The following is a 13703-nucleotide window of genomic DNA, read 5'->3' on the forward strand; positions in this document are numbered from 1 at the left end:
TTCACACTTACCTGCCCCAAACTGCGCCATTAACACTACTTCTTTCGGTGCAAATACTATCTTTAGTCATTAACATATTGAGGCGAATTTGGTGATCAGATCTTTGTTGATGAGGTAGCAATGATTTACAGGCAAGGAATTAGAACATTTTTAACAAGAAAGTACTTTATTATTGAAAAACTATTTTAGCGAAGTCCCATTGTACATCACAGATGCTCACACCTACAGGAACTGAAAAGGAATAGTTATATAACATTGAACCACAGTGCCCCAGACAGACACAAGATAGTGGTTCCTCTTGTTTGGTTCCTGAATCTATATCCAGGAATTTTAGGCCTTATGAAGAAAATAGGGTGGAAAGTGAAACGGCGAAATAATGAGGATGCTGTATTGAGGTTTTACCACGAGCCAGACACTGCGCCCAGTGTGTTACATGCCATATTGTCCAATCTCATTTAATCTCTGAAAACAACCTCGAAATAGGTACTATTGTCATCCTCATTTAGCTACAGGGATACTGAGGCTAGGTGATGCTCTGTAAATTTCCTAAAGTCACTCAGCTAGTAAGTTGCCCTATCACCAAAGACCATTCTGAAATTTTCATTCATTTATTTATTCACTCATTCAACAAATATTTGTCAGGTCTCTCTGTGCCTGGTACCCTGCAATATGCTGGATGGACAACAATGAATAAAGAGAGTTTGTGTCCTCAGACTAGGCTCACCCAGAAAAATGTCCAGTGCTGACTAAATGGCCCTGTATTGAAGGCCTTCAGGAAGGAGGCTTCTGACACGGACCAGGGTAAAGATACAGCCTCAGAAGCAGGGGTGGGAGTTCTTAATTCCTCATTACCTGCAAGGGCATCTTCACCTGTTTTTCATTTCCGTGGATGGCATTGCTCTCAAGGAGTAAACAAAGGATGGCTTGGTGGCAGCTGGCATTTCGTGGCTGAGCCCTGCATCTGAAGTGGTAGCAAGCAGTGGCCTGTGGCTCCCTGGCCTTTCAGGAAGCAGCCTTAGGACCGCAAATCCAAAGCCATGGAAAGTCTTTGGCTAGTAGGGTCTGAAGGGTCTCAGCCCTGTTTGTCTTTTGGGAGAAGAAAACGTGGTAGAAATGCTGCAGGCCTAGGAAAGCTGGGTGCCTGTTTCTGGAGTAGGGCATTCTAATGACACGCATGGCCCGCGGCTTGTCTTGATCATGGTGAAGGACAGCAAACAGCATTGATTGGGCAGCCTCAGAAGGTGACACCCTTACCTCCAGTTTTCTTTCTCTCATTCCTCCCATTTCCAGCTGAATATTTGAAACAGTAAATGATGTGGGACCTGGTGGAGTCTTCCCATATGTTCATTCTCTGCTGGGGCAGAACCTCTTCAAAATCCTACACAACAAGGTTGCCATGAAGCAATGGGAAGTTTTAGGGGCCACCTCAACACAAATCAAACGGCTTCTCAATCATTGTTTGGAATATTTATCCACAGGAAAGCCTTTGATAGTCACTATTTAGTCCAGATATTAAGGAGTCCCCATAAAACATTTTCCCTAGCACAATTAGCAAGCAGGTGAGCATCTTTTCAGGAATTGAATATGGTGCTGCTGAAATCCTCTGTCCCGTAAAACAGATGGGCTGACCTCAAATGGGCAGCTGGAGCCGGAGTGGAGCAGCTGAAGGCTGCAGCGTGTGAATGGGCTGTTGGTCAGGGGCTTGCTTTAATCTAAGAGGAACCAGGAAAGCGGAGCCAGCACAAGGTGGAGGAGGACTGGGGCGCCAGGTGCACCAAAAGCTCAAAAGAAATGGAGGAGAAGCCAGGAGGCCACATCTGTTCTACAGAAGGAGAAATGAAAGGAGGTGGGGGAATCAGGAGGGTTTCCTTGTCTGGAGCCCTGGCGGTCCTGGGGCTACAATCTAATGGGACAGGTCAGTGCCATCTTCTGACGTTGATTGATCTGCTCATTCATTCAACAAATATTAACCGAGCACCTACCATTCACCACGCTGTGAGGATACAACAGTTAACAAGACAGACTCCCTGCTCTCATGGGAAGGAGGTTGGCCAATAAACAAATAAATGTGAAAATGTCAGCAGAGACTATGGAGAACAATAAAGCAAGGTAAGAGGGATGGAGACGATGTGGCCTGCGGATGGTGGTGGATTTGCTGTTTTACATAGAGTGTTCAGAAATACTGTCTTTCATGATGGTTAGCAGACACCTAGAGGAAGGGAGGGAGCAGGCTGTCCATACCTCTGTAGGAAGAGCACTTTAGGCAGAAACATATAGACCTTAATCACAAGAGACCCGGAAGGGCCTAGAATCTTATATTACCACTGGGCTTTAGCATCTGCACAATTGGCGAAGCTCACAGAGCATTTGTAATGATCTCAACGATATCTTACTTAATCAGATGCTTCCATTCTTTTAAAAATCTTTTTTTCATTTTATTCTAAAGTTATGCCAGAAGAAATATTTGTAGCTTTCAAATTAATTGGCCCCACAACTGGATTTAAGGTGGAATGAGGCTGGCTGGGAGATTCAGAAAAGGCTTTCCTGACCAAGTGACATTTCAGCTGAGACCTGAAGGGAGAGTAAGAGTCAGCTAGGAATGGAGGGAGGGGCCAGGTAGTCCAAGCAGAGGGAACAGCATGTCGAAGGCCCTGAGGTGGCCTGCTCATCTTGAAGATGTCACTTTCAAGGTGACATCCTACAGCTTTGACCCTCTAAGCACAGAGTGGGCACCTCTCCTTAGCACAAGCCAGAGCTGTTAGTGCTATCCGCTCTGCAGCCATTCTGGGGTGTGCATGTCTTCTGGCCCCCTGCCCCATGCTGCTATCTAGCGTCCCTTCTATATTAGATGCTGGTCCTTTAATTTTTAAAGTCCTCGCTGAAGCCTGGAAACCATTCCTTATGGTTCCTGATGTGTATCTATGTCCCTTGGGTCCTGAGGGTGACTGGCTCTCTGGCCCTGAATTCCTGTTCTCCTGCTTCGTTGCCAGGCTTGGCCAGGCTTATTCAGTGACATCTGGAAAATAACTTTCCTGCTCCGTGTTTTAGTGTTTTGAGACTACATGCCATTCTATAATCCCACAGTCATATTGTGATGGCCTCAGTTAAAAAAAAAAAGTTTAAGATCCTTTGAAGAAAATGTTATATAATTATATTTAGTTTCATACTAGATGTAGCAGACAACCAAAAGTGTAATTATACGTGTACCCAGTTTTTGGAAAAACTGATGCATGGAAATTCTCATAACAGTTATATTTGGAGAGGATTTTTCCTATTAAAAAATCACCACTAGTTTCCTCTCAATAATTTCCCCAGTGTAGTTAAATAAGATCAAACTTTCAAAAAAAAAAATTCAATCTATGTCCAACTTCTCGGCCTCTGGAGGAAGATATTCATTGTATAAAGTGGGGCACATCCGTACTGCTCTTTTCTCCCTCTCTCCCCTCATCCCACCAGGATTTGCTTGGCCTCCTCTTCCTGTAACCCCGTCATCTCTACCCGTGAGTGGTGCCCCCTTGGTGCTCACCCGTAGACTCCACCCAGCCCAGACTCTGGAACTGTAGCTGTCCTTGGAAGACCCTAGGCTCACTGGTCTTCTCTTGATCCCAAACCCACTCTAGCGACTGCCCCACTTCTTTGCTCCTCTTTCCAACAAAACTCTTCAGAAGGTCGTTTATACTAATTGTCTCCAATTCCTCTCCTCCCGTTGTTTCTGGAACTCATTTTAGTCAGGCTTTCACCCCACCACTCCTCTGAAAGCGTTCTTGTTAAGGTCACCAACCAAGTCTGATGGGCACTGCTTAGTCCTCATCTTTTTTTTTTTCTCCCCAAATCCCCCCCAGTACTTAGTTGTACATTTTTTTTAGTTGTGGGTCCTTCAAGTTGTGACATGTGGGATGCCGCCTCAGCATGACCTGATGAGCGGTGCCATGTCATCACCCAGGATCTGAACCAGCGAAACCCTAGGCCACTGAAGCAGAGCATGCAAACTTAACCGCTCGGCCACAGGGCCAGCCCCAGTCCTCATCTTATTTGACCTCTCAGCAGCTGATTATTCTCTCTGCTGTGAAATTTTTTCTTTATTTGGCTTCTGGACCACCAGTCTCTCATGCTTCTCCTCCTGCCTCACTTGTCACTCTTGGCAGGTTCCTCCTCAGTCCCTAGCCATTAGAACATTATGAGACTCAGTCCTCAGACTTCTTCTCTCCTTCTTCTGCATTCACTTGCTAGGAGAAATCTTCGGTCATGTGGCTTCAAATACATCACGAAAACTACCAAATTCATATTTCACTTGGGACCTCTCCTCTGAACTTCAGACTCATTTATCCAACTGCTGGCTTGACATCTCCACTCAGATATTTAACGAGATATCTCACATTCAACATGTCTGCAACTGAGCTCTGATTCCATCTTGCAAAACCAGCTCTTTCTGCAGTGTGAATAACGACCTCCCAAATATGTCCATGTCCTAATGCCAGAACCTGTGAATGTGTTACCTTTCATAGCAAAGGGACTTTGCAGATGTGATTAAGGATCTTAAGATAGGGAGATCATTCCGGATTACGTGGGTGAGCCCAGTGTAATCACAAGGGTCCTTGTAAGATGGAGGCAGGAGGATCAGAGTCAGAGAGAGAAAAAGGAGATGTGATGACAGAACCAGAAGATGGGAGGATGTACTTCGAAGATGGAGGAAAGGTCCATGAGCCAAGAAAGGCAGGCAGCCCCTAGAAGCTAGAAAAGACAAAGAAATAAATTCTCCCCTGAAGCATCCAGAAGGAACATAACACTGCCAACACCTTAACTTTAGACTTCTGACCTCTAGAATTGTAAGAGAATAAATTAATGTTGTTTTAAGCCACTAAGTTTGTGTAATTTGTTACAGCAGCAATAGGAAGCTAATACAGACAAGTTTCATGTCAGTAAATGCTGACTCCATCCTTTTAGTTGCTCCAGAGGGACACTGGAGTTGTTCCTATTTTTCCTTTCTTTCACACCCAACATCCAATCCATCAGCAAATCCTATTGGCTCTACCTTCAAAATATGTCCAGAATCCAACAACTTTTCATGACCACCACTAGTACCATACTGGTGTAAACCATCATCCCCTCTGCATGGCAAGTACCTCCTAACAAGTCTTCCTTCTCCCCAGCCTGCTCATCTGTGGTCTATTCTCTTAGCTGCCAGAGCGATCAGGTGAAAACATACATTAGAGCTTAGCATTCCTTTCTCAAAACCTTCGATGGTTTCCTACCTCAAGCGGAATAGAAGCCCAAGTCTTTACCAAGGCCTGCAAGGGCCTGCACGATCTGGCCCCTGGACACCTCTCGGAGCTCGTTTTCTATCACTGCCCCCTTGCTCACTCTGCTCTAATCACAACAACCTGCAGCGGATGGTGGGAGGCGCCGCTCACATCACCTTTGAGAACTGGGGACTTACTGCTGGTCGTGCTGCTGGCTGACAGCCCTCAGGCGCTGAGGATGGCCTGAGGACAGACCTGCCTCCCCCGACATCCCATTCTGCCCCTTTCCCACGGCTGAGTGCAGAGGGGCCCAAGGGCCCGGCCCCTGTCCCCAATGCGGGCCAGCTCTGAAGAGTCACCTGTCTTCAGAACTCCCCATGGGTGTCTAGGGTGTTTGTTGGGACTTTTTCAAAGTTCATCTTCTTCTGCCCAGTCTCACTTCCTTCTCCTCCCTTCACTTCCACAGCCTGACCCCAAGTCCACTCCTTAATAACCATCTGCTGTGCTGATCGCCACCTCAGAAACTGCTTCCTGGGGATCCCGACCTGGGAAACTCATCTCTGCTATTCTTCCGATGCCTAAATACCCTTTGCCTCAGGGCTCTTGCAATTTCCGTGCCTTCTGCCTTTAAAGCTTGTCTCCTAGATACTCTCACGGCGTACTGCCTCCCTTCTTTCAAGTCTCTGCTCTAAGGTCCCATAGCCAGCGGGCCTTCCTGACCACCTTACGGAAAATAGCAGGCACCACCATCACCAGCCTTACTGTCCCCCTTAGTCGGCTGAATTGTTTTCTACAGTGTTCGTCATCATTTGATATAAATATCCTTGTTGATTTGGTTACTTTCTCTGACTGTACTCTAGCCCCGTAAGGACAGGGACTTCGTCTGTTTTGTTCACTGCTATTTCCATGGCAACTAGAACAGTGCCTGCCACCTAGTAGAGACTTAGTGCCAGGTCAGGCTGGCGCTGGCCTTGCTCTGACCTGATTCTAGTCATCGGCCACTGTTATATTTCTTGTGACGAAAGTCCTGCCTTCTGGGTTTCCATCTGGACCCCTTTGATCCCTTTGATTCCAAGTCGATGGCTTCATGGCTTTTATCCTCCATGACAAGGGGCTCCCTTGTTATCGCCTCCTCAGTTGTTCTAGAGATTGCAATCCTGCCCCTGTGGCCCAGTCCCCATATACCCGCTGTTAGATGACCAGGAATCCCACCTCTCAGTCTCCAGATGCCATTGTGTTGTTAACTACTGGACCCCTTCCCCCAAACCAAGTCCCCATTCTCATCAATGTCCCACCTGCTGTTTGATCAGCCTCCTTGTAAGCCATGTCCAAACGAGGAGCCACACCTCCACCTTCAGCATCAGAGATGCCTGCAAGGGCAGTGTCACAGCTGTAGGGAGAGAAGTTCACTTTGGGCCAGAAGGGCCTGGGTGTGCTTCCCGGCTCTGTCACTTACAGCGAGGCACCCTTGGGCAAGTCGCTCACTTCCCTGTGCTCCAGCTTCCTCCCTTGTAAGACACAGCCACTGACCTGCAGAGTGGCTGTCAACAACACACGAAGATGTACGAAAGTGTCTAGCACATAGCTGGCAGTCAGCAAATTCCTCCTGACTACACTGAAATCCTCTGAAACATCTGCTCCATTGTGTTCAAGGGAGTAGCAGCGCGTCCTCAGCAGGCAACTGTAAAACTGGGTAGCTCTATGCGGAAAATAAAGTCTTTCCTGTGGGAAAACATTCAGCATTACATGAAGTTCCATGATGGTTTCAAGCGTATTGGAACAATACAACAATAACTTGTGCAGCAAAATTACATTGTCAGCCAAGTGTACTAGGTCCAGGCATTCTCTCACGCACAGGAAAGCATGGCTTCACCTCCAAAAGGCAGCCTTTAAGGAACAGGTAGCACTAAAACATAATAAATCCCATCCTCATCTTTGCCAGATTCAATAGAAACATTTATACTAAACCTTGCCAAATCCACAGAGGCTTTTCTAGTTCCCATTACTTTGCTATTCAAAAGGAAGGGAGCAGTCGCTTCAGCGGTAGGGTGTGGTATTTTTAACAGAGTGCTGAAAGCAAGTTCGACACAAATGACCAATGTTGGCAGAGTGCACAGTTCTCGAGTTATTTTCGTGATGGGCAATGTTTTTCTTTTTTATTCCGTTTTCCTCCCTCTTGAGTTGGCTAATGATTTCCAATGAATAGGACTCTGTCCAGGACAGTCCAGCTAGGCCACATTGAATACCCAGGGTCAATGAGCGGTGCTGTGTTGGCGTCCTTTATTCTAATGGACTTTCAGTATAGTAAAGATGGAAAAGAAAATGCTGTTGGGATGTTCATTTGTAACTCATACTCTTGGTTTGGAAGTGGGTCATCAGCTCAGGAAAGAGAATATAAAAATACATAATAGGGTCACCACAGTTTCTGAAGTCTGAGCCATCATCTCTTGGGGAATCAGAACATGTGTAGACACATCATGAAAGTGTTTCATATTCTTCCACATGCCGAGGTACGGAGCTTTGCTGTCCAACCTGGATGAGCTGTTTCATGTTCGCCTGGCAGGCAACTTCAGGCATCACGCGTATGTCTAGCTCCCTGCAGTCAGCGGCGGCTACCTTCCCCGCCAGCTGTGTTTTCTCTGTGATACTGCCAGGAAAAACGTGTTTAAAGTCATTATTGGTTACTATTGAATCTGACAGACAAGAGAGACATTGAATCTCTGAACATACCTCATCCATCCCAAGGGATGGGCGTGAAGACAGCATCCTGGAGGACACGCGGTGCGCATCCAAGAAGGCAGGCAGATCCCTTCTTCATAGTCAGTCCATGATTTTTCAGAGATTCTCAATTTCCTCCTGGGGAGTTGAGTGCAGGAATCAAGGGGGATATTTGAGTCGGTGAATGTCTTCCAAGAGAAGCCTTGGCATTTAAACTCCAGGTTTCAGTTTTAAAATATATTATATGCTCATGGTAAAAAAAAAAAGAAAAATTAAACAGCATGCAGTGAAGGGCAAGTCTCCCTCAGCCCACAGACCCCCCAGTTCCCTTCCCCAGAGGCAACTACTGTTACCAATTTTTTTGTGTGTTCTTCCAGAGTCTATGCATAGAAGAGGAGCTTTGATTTTTGAAATGCATTTTTCTATGTTCAGCTGAAGTGGTTCCTAAGATGCCTTTTCCAAATCACTCTCCATGGTAACATAACTTTGGAACACACACAACACCCTCACTCACCCGGACATACACACGCACGCACACAGTCATCCTCTTAAGCATAAAATGGAGGGGAAATGATGCAACAGAGAGTGACGAGAAGGTATATTACAGTAAACCACAGTGGTTAGTGGATTCTCAGATGGTTCCAGACAGCTTTTTATACAGAAATAGCCTGGTGAGAACACCCCAGCCCACTCAGACTTCAGCACAAATCCCAGGAACTGGCTTTTGTGCAATCTTCCTCTTGAAGCTCAAGTCTAAACACAGCAGAACTTGGCTGGGCTGCATGGGTACCTTCGTGGACAGACAGAACATTCCAGTTCCTCAGGCTGTCCTTGCTCTTTTCCTCTGAACCAGGAGATTTTTCTTACAGATAGCGCCTGCTCCTCCCCCACTCCGACAGCATGCAAAAACTGAGATCCCCTCAAGTTTCTCTCGGTCACGCAGTTGAGTAAAAACCCAACTCACTCTCACACGCTAAAGGAAAGAAAAAAACCAGTGAGTGGAAAGCTAAGATATATATGTGCATGTTTGGCAGAAATAAAAAAAAAATCATTGTATCTACGAGGCCATTCTGCAACTAAGTGATGTGTAGTATTGTCCAAATTGGGAAGATGTATTTGTCTTCAGAATGGAGGTGGCTGAATGGGAGTGACAGAGAGTAATCTGCTAAGTTGTTGTTCTAGAGACTTTCCATAACTGAAATGTGAATGAGGACATTGGAGGCCTGGCTTTTACCTAAGTACTGATACAGAATAAAAGAGTTGTCATAATTATTAGTAAAATCAGCCAATGTATAGGAGCCTGAGTAAAAATCTCCCATCAAAAGACCACATGCTAATATAGGAGACACACGGAAGCTGACAGAAAAGGAACAATTGCATTGTAGAGCAGATATACTTGGGTGTGCAGGTCTCATACTCCAAGAAAATAATTGCCTCACCTGCTGGCTAGTTCTTGAAAATCCTTTACTGATTGAGAAAGGCTTAAATTCCTCAATCACAGATAAAGCATAATAAGCAAAGTCCCCTGAAAAGAACAGCAATCATAATAACGCTCATTTCCTGGGTACTTAAATATGGTAAATACTTTACTTAAATTCATACTCAGGACTTTCCATGAATGATCTCCTTTAATCCCTGGGGTAGCTCGTCCCCAAGAGGGCCCCTCAGTGATGCCCTTCTGTAGCTTCTAAGGCTAGATTAGGAGAAGCCTTACAGCTTCTGCCTTGGTCTCTTGGAATGGTCATTCTGGGGAAAGTCAATGGCCATAAGAGAAATCCAATTCTCCAGAAACTGCTATGTTGCAAGGAAGCCCAAGCTAGCCATGTGGAGTGGCTGAGTGGAGAAAGAGAAGCCTGGCCAGCCCTCAGTTGTTCCAGCCATCTGTACCAGGTACCAGACATGTGAATGAAGAAGTCATCTTGGACATCCAGCTTAATGGAGCCCTTGGATGGTTCTAGCCACAACCAATACCTGACTACAACTACACATGACACTCTAAGTGAAAACTGCCCAGCTCAGCCCAGTCAATCCACGGAACCATTAGAAACAGTAATAAATTGCTGTTTTAACCACTAAGTTTTGGAGTGTTTTGTTACACAGCAATAGATTACTGAAACAATCTCCACCTTTACTCTGCAAGATTTTGACTATCATAGTTAATTCTCCAACATCCATTTCATCCCTTCCTCACTGTCCAATTTGGGGAATTGACCCCAGGCCAGGGATACCCCTGATCAGTCTACACTAGTTCTCAAAGTGTGGTCCAGCAGCATCAGCGTCACCTCAGAACTAGTTAGGCAAATTCTCAAGCTCTTCTCTAGATCTGCTGAATCAGAAACTCTGGGGCTGAGGCCCAGTTGTCTGTGGTTTAAGAAGTCCTTCAGGTGCTTCTGATGTATGCCCAGTTTGAGAACCACTGCCCATATACCAATCATGGTAATCCTGTCCTTACCTGGCTAGCAATTGGTTTAGGAACCCAGGCCTAAGCCAATCAGAACATAGCATTCCCTTGGTGTCGGTAGTTCTTCTCCGACTCTGTGGAAGGAGCCAGCCTTAAGATGCAGCTGACACTGAGGAGCAAAGACAGAGATGCAGAAAGAACCTGGAGCCCAACATCAGGGTTCAATCAGCCTGTCACATCTTTGAACTCCCCGTTATGTGGGTCAATACATTTTCTCATTGGTTAAACCCATTTGAGTTGGCTTTTTGGTTACTTGTGGCTGAAAGCACACTACCAGGTACAGCGAGCATTATACCTATATTTTTAGGAGAGGTTAGGTAATGTGCAGTAGGTCAGGCAACTAGGAAGCAGAAGAGCTCGGATTGGAACCCTGGTCTCTTTGCTATCAAAGCCCACCCCATAATGAAGCCATAAAACAGTGAGATTTGCTCCTTTCCTGAGGGTAGAGAGTTCTGTGTTTATTGTGGGTTAGGGTACTGAGACTACATGAAGGCAGTGGACATCTGACAGAAGAAGGGATACCATGAAACGAGGAAAAGGTCCAGAGAGAGGAGAGAGGATGCATAAAAGACAGATGACTCCTTCTGAATTCTACTCAGGGCTGGCTTATGCTCTGGGATTTCTGCAGGTCCTTAAACTGAACGACATCCTTTCCCTTCTCCTTTTCCTCCAAACAGATCGACATGTTATGTTGTTTTTGCAAGAACGACACTGGAAGAGTGTAAAGCAAATGTTCCTTTGAGGAGTAGGCTGATGGGTCCAAGTAGGTCTATAAATTGCATCCACCCACACCAAACTACTCCAAAGACAGTTTATTATCACAAAAGGAACAATCCGGAAGATTCCAGTTGTCAGTGCAGCTAGAATGTAGCAGCAGCAGACCTTGCACAAGAGACATATGCCATGGCACAAATTCAGGATTTTTATTCCCTTGGGGATCCTATGCTCTGTGGCCCCTCGGTGGACACCAACATTGGAGGGGGGCTCTTGCCTCTGTTTCACTACATCATTGCCTCTACTGCGGGTCTGTTTCATCCACTCCCACACATTCCTGCCTCCTTTGGACAGCACCCCCTTTAGAGAGGGAGGCAGCTAATTTTAACCTGTAATCTGAAGCCCAGGACAGGGCAATCCCAAGGTACCAGGGTGGCTACAGCAAGGGGACACTTTCAGGGAAAACAAGTCTTCAGAGAAACAAGGCAAACGAGAAGGTGACGACTCTTCTTTCCAACACTCAACTGAGTTTAAAAAAAGGGCTGATTATCCTTGATGAAAATTCTGATGAAAGACTTTCTCCCAATTTGAAGCCAATTGCTCTGGGAAACAGAGGAGCATTTATCAAAGACTTTTCCGGGAGCAGAGCATTATTTCTGTCCTTTCCTTGGAAAGGACACCAGTTAGGGGACAATCCTTCCAATGATGTTTGGAAACATCTATAAAACAACATGTCAATGAGGAGAAAATAATACACTCAAGATAATATGATGCACTAACACATAAAATTGTTTCTAGGTCCTGGGAGCTTACGTATATAAACTAATTTAATCCTCATAAGGATCCTGGGACGTAGGTACTGTTATTATTCCTATCTTGCTGATAAGGAGACTGGGGCACTGAGAGGTTAAGTCATTTGCCCAAGGTCACCCAGGATTCAAACTGAGGCAGCCCAGCTCTGGAGCCCAGCTCCTAACCACCCACAGCACGCCGATAGGGAGGAACACAGAGGAGAATGGGGTTGATGCCAATAGCTGCCTGGGGGAGGTAGGTTTTGACAAAGAATGATGGGGATTCAGGGCAACGTCGGGGGTAAATGAGAGACGAGTTAGATTTTTAAAAAATAGGTTCCCCTTTTTGCTGACCTATGTTACTTTTAAGGATTGTAATGGACATCCTTTAATGGAAGCCCTCTTCCTAAAATACTTAAATTTGATCATTCCATGAGTACTGGGTATGGGGAGCCTTGTTTGCCCCGAGTTCTAAGACTAAAGTGCTTTAGAATCAGAGTTGTGGGTCTGCAAAGGTTGATAAAATCACCAGGCTCACCCACCTTACTTTATAGACAAGGAGACTGCAGCTCACAGAGATTCCATGGTGCCCAGACCAGCACGCTCCAGCTTCTGATTCGCAGCCCAGGCCTCTCCACCAGCCTACACACCCTCCCTTACACGACCTCCTGGAGGCGGCAGCCTGAGATGGGCTGGGCCTGGAACAGCGGGAGCAGAGCAGGACAGGCATGTCTCAGATGATGCTGGAAGTCTGCGAAGACAGTTCACAGTTGGGGAGTTTGAGGCACATTGGCTTGCCTATGTTGGCCTCGGCAGTCCAGAATTGGGGTACATGGGGGAGGGAACCCCTGAAGTCCTGTCAGAGGACTTTTCTGTGGTCTGGGCTCCCTGGACGGCCAACTCTGGGCTTTCCTGCCTGTTCATAGCGCCCCCTTCTGGCCCCATGCCGACTCGCTCCCTGAAAGAGGCCTCTGTGGTCAGGAAGGGCGGCCTCTGGGTTCCTTTGCTGCCACTAGATGACAGTGGGGATGAGAGATGAGCAAGTCGTCACCCGGCCCCGGGGCGCTGGGGAGACAAACTCATAATTGCCGAGTTCAGTTTCTCTCCCTGTGCTGACTAGGAGTCGGCTGTGCTCCTCATAAAACATTTTAAATACAGGGATGATGACTAGACTATTTCATTTAGTTATCCCTGAATCCTAATAAAAAGTAACTTAGGATTTAACAGCAACTATAGCATCATAGCCGGGGACGAGTCAGAAGTGACGTGGTGAGCAGGGAGGGGACTGAAGGAGGAGCTGGCCCCTCAGATCCCAGTCTGGGCCTCCAGTAGGCAGCTGTGTGGTCCATCCCGCCAACCGCGCGGCTCTCTGGTTTGGTTCTTCATCAATTGAAGGTGCAGCATGGACACACGATTTTTAAAAAACAGCTTTATTGGGATACAGACCCAATCCAAAGTGTGTCACCCAGCCGTTCTCAGTATATTCCCAGAGTGGTGCAACCATCACTGTAATCGATTTTTAGAACATTTTTATCACTCCAAAAAGAAATTCTGTACCATTAGCACCCACTCTCCATTCCCCACCCCCATCCCCAGCCCTAGGCAACTATCAGTCTACTTTCTGTGTCTGTGGATTTGCCTACTCTGGTGAAGTTGTGTGTGTGTGTGTTTGTGTGTATGTGTATAATGCTTTAACACACAAGAGGTTGGGGTGAACCGTGTGTGTGCTCTGCAAGTGTGCCCGTTCTTCCTCACACCTCTTTGAGATCTGAAGTCCTG

The 13703-nt window shown here is 46.3% G+C and overlaps 1 long non-coding RNA gene across 1 annotated transcript; it reads right to left on the bottom strand.

The window, feature by feature from the left end:
• Positions 1–595: 595 nt before the first annotated feature.
• On the bottom strand, positions 596–8584 carry LOC138919359 (uncharacterized). Its single transcript, XR_011429513.1, has 4 exons — positions 8312–8584; positions 7971–8096; positions 6536–7887; positions 596–4731 (listed from the first exon to the last, which is right to left on the bottom strand). It is a non-coding gene; the product is annotated as an uncharacterized lncRNA (long non-coding RNA).
• Between the last annotated feature and the right edge of the window lie 5119 nt (positions 8585–13703).

Source organism: Equus caballus, chromosome 20, assembly GCF_041296265.1.
Source record: "Equus caballus isolate H_3958 breed thoroughbred chromosome 20, TB-T2T, whole genome shotgun sequence".
Lineage (NCBI taxonomy): Eukaryota > Metazoa > Chordata > Mammalia > Perissodactyla > Equidae > Equus > Equus caballus.